The sequence below is a fragment of the Lathyrus oleraceus genome, chromosome 6 (genome assembly GCF_024323335.1).
Source record: "Lathyrus oleraceus cultivar Zhongwan6 chromosome 6, CAAS_Psat_ZW6_1.0, whole genome shotgun sequence".
In the NCBI taxonomy this organism is placed as follows: domain Eukaryota; kingdom Viridiplantae; phylum Streptophyta; class Magnoliopsida; order Fabales; family Fabaceae; genus Lathyrus; species Lathyrus oleraceus.
The window spans coordinates 410,455,982-410,463,101 of record NC_066584.1 but is presented as its reverse complement, the minus strand read 5'-3'; the positions used below and the strand labels follow the sequence as shown (position 1 = coordinate 410,463,101).

General features: G+C 40.2%; 1 non-coding gene across 1 annotated transcript; it reads left to right on the top strand.

Annotated features, from left to right (window-relative positions):
* Nucleotides 1–6,639: 6,639 nt before the first annotated feature.
* On the top strand, nt 6,640–6,746 carry LOC127098747 (small nucleolar RNA R71). Its single transcript, XR_007793447.1, has one exon. It is a non-coding gene; the product is annotated as a small nucleolar RNA R71 (small nucleolar RNA).
* The last annotated feature ends 374 nt before the right edge of the window (nt 6,747–7,120 follow it).

Here is a 7,120-nt window from a genome sequence, read left to right as displayed (position 1 = left end):
GTGTCGATGTCTCCTTATAGAATGTCGGCAACTGAATTAGTTGAATTGAAGAAGCAACTTGAAGAATTACTTGAGAAGAAGTTTGTGCGTCCAAGTGTTTCTCCTTGGGGTGCACCAGTATTGTTAGTGAAGAAGAAAGAAGGTACGATGAGGTTGTGTGTCGATTATCGGCAGTTGAATAAGGTGACTATCAAGAATCGGTATCCATTACCGAGGATTGATGATTTGATGGATCAGTTGGTTGGAGCTCATGTTTTCAGTAAGATTGATTTGCGGTCGGGTTATCATCAGATCCGAGTGAAGTCAGATGATATTGCGAAGACTGCTTTCCGTACGAGGTATGGTCATTATGAATACACTGTGATGCCGTTCGGTGTGTCTAATGCTCCAGGTGTGTTTATGGAATATATGAATCGTATATTTCATCCGTACCTTGATAATTTTGTTGTGGTGTTCATAGATGATATATTGATATATTCTAAGACGGAAGAAGAGCATGCAGGACATCTGAGAATTGTTTTGCAGGTGTTAAGAGAAAAGAAATTATATGCAAAGTTATCTAAATGTGAGTTCTGGTTGAAGGAAGTGAGTTTCCTTGGCCATGTGATTTCGAGTGGTGGGATTTCTGTTGACCCGACTAAAGTTGATGCTGTATTACAGTGGGAGACTCCGAAGTCTGCTACTGAAATACGCAGTTTTCTGGGGTTAGCTGGTTATTATCGCAGATTTATTGAGGGCTTCTCTAAGTTGGCATTGCCGTTAACGCAGTTGACTAAGAAGGGTCAAGTGTATGTGTGGGATGCAGCTTGTGAAGCGAGTTTTGTTGAGTTGAAGAAGCGGTTGACCAGTGCTCCAGTGTTGATCTTGCCTAATCCTGGTGAGTCCTTCGTTGTTTATTGTGATGCTTCTTTGATGGGTCTTGGTGGTGTTTTGATGCAGAATGGTAAAGTTGTAGCTTATGCTTCTAGACAGTTAAAAGTTCATGAGAGGAATTATCCTACGCATGATCTAGAACTTGCAGCTGTTGTATTTGTGTTGAAAATGTGGAGGCATTATTTGTATGGTTCCAGATTCGAAGTGTTCAGTGATCACAAGAGTCTGAAGTATCTGTTTGATCAGAAAGAGTTAAATATGAGGCAGAGAAGGTGGTTAGAATTACTGAAGGATTTTGACTTTGAATTGAGTTATCATCCCGGTAAGGCTAATGTAGTTGCAGATGCGCTGAGTAGAAAGTCTCTACATATGTCTATGATGATGGTTCGGGAGCTTGAGTTAATTGAACAGTTCCGTGATATGAGTTTGGGTTGTGAAGTTTCCGCTGATAGTGTAAAGTTGGGTATGCTGAAGTTGACTAGTGGAATTCTGGAAGATATTCGGAATGGTCAGCAAGTTGATGTCGCTCTAGTTGATCATATTACTATGGTTAACCAGGGTAATGGTGGTAATTTTGAGATTGATGAGAATGGCATCCTGCGATTTAAAGGTAGAGTTTGTGTGCCTGAGGTGTCTGAATTGAAAAAGAGTATCCTTGAAGAGGGCCATAGGAGTGGATTGAGTATCCATCCAGGTGCAACTAAAATGTATCAAGATTTGAAGAAGTTGTTTTGGTGGGCTGGTATGAAAAGAGATGTTGCTAAGTTTGTGTATGCCTGTTTGACTTGTCAGAAGTCAAAGATTGAACACCAGAAACCGGCAGGTATGATGCAACCTTTGAAGATTCCTGAATGGAAGTGGGATAGCATTTCCATGGATTTTGTGACGGGATTACCGAGGACGGTGAAAGGTAATGATTCTATTTGGGTGATTGTGGATCGATTGACTAAGTCGGCGCATTTCTTGCCGATGAAGATTAATCACTCTTTAGAGAAGTTGGCAGAGTTGTATATTGAAGAAATAGTGAGGCTGCATGGTATTCCATCCAGTATTGTGTCTGACAGAGATCCCAGATTTACTTCTAGATTTTGGGAAAGTTTGCAGAAAGCGTTGGGGACTAAGTTGAGGTTGAGTTCAGCTTATCATCCTCAGACTGATGGTCAGACTGAAAGAACCATCCAATCCTTGGAGGATTTGTTGAGAGCTTGTGTGTTGGAGCAGAGTGGTTCTTGGGATAGTTATTTGCCGTTGGTGGAGTTTACTTATAATAATAGTTTTCATGCTAGTATCGGTATGACCCCATATGAAGCATTGTATGGGAGGAGGTGTAGAACTCCATTGTGTTGGTATGAATCAGGTGAGAGTGTTGTACTCGGACCTGAGATTGTGCAGCAGACGACTGAAAGGGTTAAGATGATTCAGGAGAAAATGAAGATTTCTCAGAGTCGTCAGAAGAGTTATCATGATAAGAGGAGAAAGGCACTTGAGTTCCAAGAGGGAGATCATGTGTTCTTGAGAGTTACTCCGACGACAGGTGTGGGTAGAGCTTTAAAGTCTAAAAAGCTTACTCCGAGGTTTGTGGGTCCGTATCAGATTTTGAAGAGGGTTGGGGAAGTGGCGTATCGGATAGCTTTACCGCCGTCGCTTTCTAATCTGCATGATGTGTTTCATGTATCTCAGTTGAGAAAATATATTGCGGATCCTTCGCATGTTGTTCAGTTGGATGATATCCAGGTGAGGGATAATTTGACCGTTGAGGTGTTGCCAATTCGGATAGATGACCGAGAAGAGAAGACCCTGAGGGGTAAGAAGATTGCTCTAGTGAAAGTTGTTTGGGGAGGTCCAGCTGGTGAGAGCTTGACTTGGGAGCGTGAAGATCAGATGAAGGAGTCGCATCCGGCTCTATTTGCTTGAGGTATGTTTTCGAGGACGAAAACTCTTTTAGTGGGGGAGAGTTGTAACACCCCGATTAAAATAAGAGAATTATTTAATTGAGTTAATATTATTTTATTAATTTAATTAAATAAAGTTGAATTATTGGATTATTATTATTATTATAGATGTTATTTATTTTAATAATAATTAAATAAATAAATAAATGGAATATGAAGAGTGGAAGGGTAAAAAAAGTGGAAATGGGATAAAAGAGGCCAAAGTGAGAACTCAGGTTGTTTTCACGTGTTTTGCCTCAGAGTCAAAGAAGAAGGGAAAAAGCTGAAGAGAAAGAGAAGGAAGAGGAAAAAGCCAAAGATTGCTCAGAGCTTCCTTCAATCCAAAGAGGTAAGGGGTCTGAACCTTATTAAACGATAATATGCGAGCAATTTCATGATATATGTTGGATTGTTGATGAATTTTGGGGATTTTAGGGAGATTGGGAAAGTTGGGGTTTTGATGGAAAATTCTCCGATCTGTGAGTTTTGTCGTGTTATATGCACTGTAATCGAAGTATGTTGTGTATATATGACTGTTAAATGTTGATTTTGGGTTGTTAGCTGTGGGGTATGAGTTGTGGCGAGTAGAGAAGCAAAGCTGCGCTGATTTCTGCAGCAGAGGGTTCTGTTCGCGCGCGATTCGCGGCGCGAAGCCCAGTTCGCGGCGCGAGCTGGGCAGGATTTAGAGGAGTTCTGTAATTCATTGTTCGCGGCGCGAACCCTGCTTCGCGGCGCGTACTGAAGCGAAATAAGTTGTTCGCGACGCGACCCTTCGTTCGCGGCGCGAACTGTGTTGTATTGGAGGAGTTCGCGGCGCGTCCCTATGTTGGCGGCGCGAACTGGAGAAATGCAGAAGCTAATGTTGGTGGGTTTTGAGTACGTTGAGTTGCGAGACTCTTAGTAAGTCGCTGTAGTTGTATTATAAACAAGTAATAGCGATTATATGATTGTGTATGAGGTGTTTATGATGATGAGGTGTTGAATTTACGTGCTAGTTATGAATGTGTTATGTGACGATGTGATATCGTTATGATGTTGTTGTTGTTTTGTTGAGTTGTATGTCATGCTATTAATGATGATGATAACATGACTATATGATGTTGTTGTTGCTATGTTGATTATGATGCATGTTTGATGTGCATGCATTCATGAAAGGCCGATGCCTAGTGATGAACGGACTGAGTTCCAATGATGTTGTTGACTCCGGGCTTGTTGAGAGGCTTGGTTCCTTACGGGGAACTCGGATTCTATGATGATGAATCTGGGAGTGGTGATCCTGTAGTTGGTCACAAAATGGGTATACCGAGTCGTGTTGAGTCATGCATGGGTGTGTGCATTGCATTTGATGTGTTGTTTTGTTGATGTTCATGAGCTTGTTGATAATGATGATGATGATGAGCTGTGTTGGCATATGTGAAATATCTAATTTTGTTTATATTTCTGTCGTTATATTATTATTTAATAATGTAATTCTCACCCCTTCTGCATGTGTTTATGTTCATCTATGATGAGCAATGTGCAGATAAAACGGAGTAGCTATTGTTGAGGTTTGAAGAATAAGTGTAGAGTTATTCTACAGAGTCGAGTCAAATGCTCTGGTCATGTGACACCGGGGATTATGGGATTCGATAGATAAATTACTATTATTTACGTTGTTTATGATGACTAATATGTTGAGATGTTTTGTTGAGATGATGTTGAACATTATTATGAATGGTTATATGACGAATGTTAATATTTTGTTGTTGTCCGCTGCGAAGTTTAAATATTAAATAATATGTTTTATGTTGTAATGTAATAAGTGTTATGTTGTAAGAAATGTAAACTCTTCTACATGTTGTACTCTGATAATATATTTAAATATGTCGTCTGGGTAGAAGGGTGTTACATTAGAAGGTTCGTTTCCTCTTGGCTCAAGGTAGCACTGACTATAACTGAACGGTTCATCTTTTCATCGAGGAACTCATATCTCAGGTTCTTAGGCAGTTCCTTAAGTTCTAAGGTTGGTTTCTTAGGGCATGGCATAGGATCTGGGGTAAGGGATAAACATTCGTAAAGGTTATCATCGACGTAGGGTTTCTTAAAGTCATCATCTTCCCTTATGAGAGTTGATGGTAACTTAATTGTTTCTATAATTTCTTTTTGTTCTAATTCTCTAACACATTCATCAATGATATCTAAGGCATAACACGCGTCTCCCATCACAGGTTTCATAAGAAATTTCGAAAGTATAAATTCTATTTTCTCGTCACCTACCTCAAATGTCAACTTTCCTTTCTTGACATCTATTATGGCTCCTGCAGTCGATTAGAATGGTCTACCTAGAAGGATTGGTATATCATTGTCCTCCTTGATGTCCATGACAACAAAATCAGTAGGGATAAACAACTGACCTATCCTAACAGGAACATCTTCTAAAATGCCTATCAGATATTTAATAGATCTATCAGCTAACTGAAGTGACATCTTAGTGGGTTGTAATTATTCTAAGTTTAACCTCTCACAAACTGCTAAAGACATTAGGCTCACACTAGCTCCTAAGTCTAGAAAAGCTTTTTCGATGACATGATTACCCAAAAGGCAAGGAATGGAGAAATTTCCAGGATCTTTATCTTTCTTTGCTAATTTGTCCTCAGAAATAGCATTACATTCCAAAGGCTTCGGATCGTCAAGTTTACGTTTGTTGGTAAGGATGTCTTTGAGAAACTTTGCATAAGAAGGTATTTGGGTGATGGCTTCTGTGAAAGGGATTTCTACATGAAGTTTTTCTATAACTTTAATAAATTTTTGATACTGTTTATTAATCTGGGTTTGTTTGAGTCTTTGCGGATATGGTATAGGTGGGTTATATGGCGGGAGTGGTGCGTAAGTTTTATCTTTAGGTTTTTCTCCTTTTTCTCGACCTTCCTGGTTTTCAGATTCCTCTGGTTCCTTTACTTCGTCCGTGGGTTTGGTATATTCCTTAGAAGTTTCGGGTTCACTCAATCTTGGGTTTGGTGGCTCATCATAAGCGTTCCCACTTCGTAGGGTAATGGTATTGGCTTGTCCTCTCGAATTTTGTTGAGGTTGTCCAGGGAACTGTCCTTCAGGTGTAGTCTGAGGGGCTTGGTTTAAAGCTACCTGAGAGATATGGGTTTCAAGCATCTTAGTATGAGTAACTATTTGGTCATCCTTGGTTCCTAACTGAGTAATCAATTCGTTAACATGAATGTTCTGGTTCATGAACTCCTTGTTTTGTTGGGTTTGAGCGGTGATAAAATTTTCCATAATTTTCTCAAGGCTCGGCTTTGGTGGCATAGGTTGCATAGGTTGATTTGATCTGGGGGCTTGATAACTAGGTCTCGGAGGTGCATTATTTTGGATTGGGTTATTGTTTTTATAGGAGAAGTTCGGGTGATTCCTCCATCTAGGGTTATAGGTATTCGAGTATGGGTTCCCTTGGGTGTAGTTCACTTGCTCAGAGTGGGTTTCGTTTAATAGACTGCATTCTGCAGATTGGTGTCCTTTGGTTTCACATATCTCACAATCCGTCGAAACTGCGGCTACAGTATTCGGGTTTATGCACATATGCTCGACCTTAAGGGCTAATGCGTCCATTTTAGCTTGCATCATGTCTATAGAGCTTAGTTCATGCAATCCTCCTTGGGCTTCCTTCTTTTCAACTGTCGCTCGTTCGACTCCCCATGATTGATGGTTTTGAGCCATATCTTCGATGAGGGCACTAGCTTCAGGATAAGGTTTGTTCATCAGAGCACCGCCTGCGGCAGCGTCGATGGTCATCTTAGTGTTGTAATGAAGTCCATTATAGAAGGTTGGAATGATTAACCAATTTTCTAAGCCATGATGTGGGCATGCTCGTAACAACTCTTTATATCTCTCCCAAGCTTCGAACAACGATTCTCCTTGGTTTTGGGTAAATCTAGTTATATGGTTTTGAAGAACGGCGGTTTTACTCGGGGGAAAATATCTAGCAAGAAAAACTCTTCTAAGGTTATCCCAAGTCGTAATGGAATTGGGTGCAAGGGAATCTAACCATGATAGGGCTTTATCTCTGAGAGAAAAAGGGAATAATCTTAAACGTATTGCCTCAGGAGAAGCTCCATTGGTTTTAAAAGTGTCTGCTAATTGAAGAAATATTTTTAAATGTTGGTTTGGGTTCTCAGTAGCGAGACCTGCGAATTGTCTCTGTTGCACTAGTTGCAATAGGGATGGTTTAAGTTCAAAATTATTTGCTGGAATGGTTGGGTTTACTATACTAGAACTAGGTTCTTCATTTGATGGTTGAGCGAAATCCTTAAGAGGTCTTTGGTTTTGAT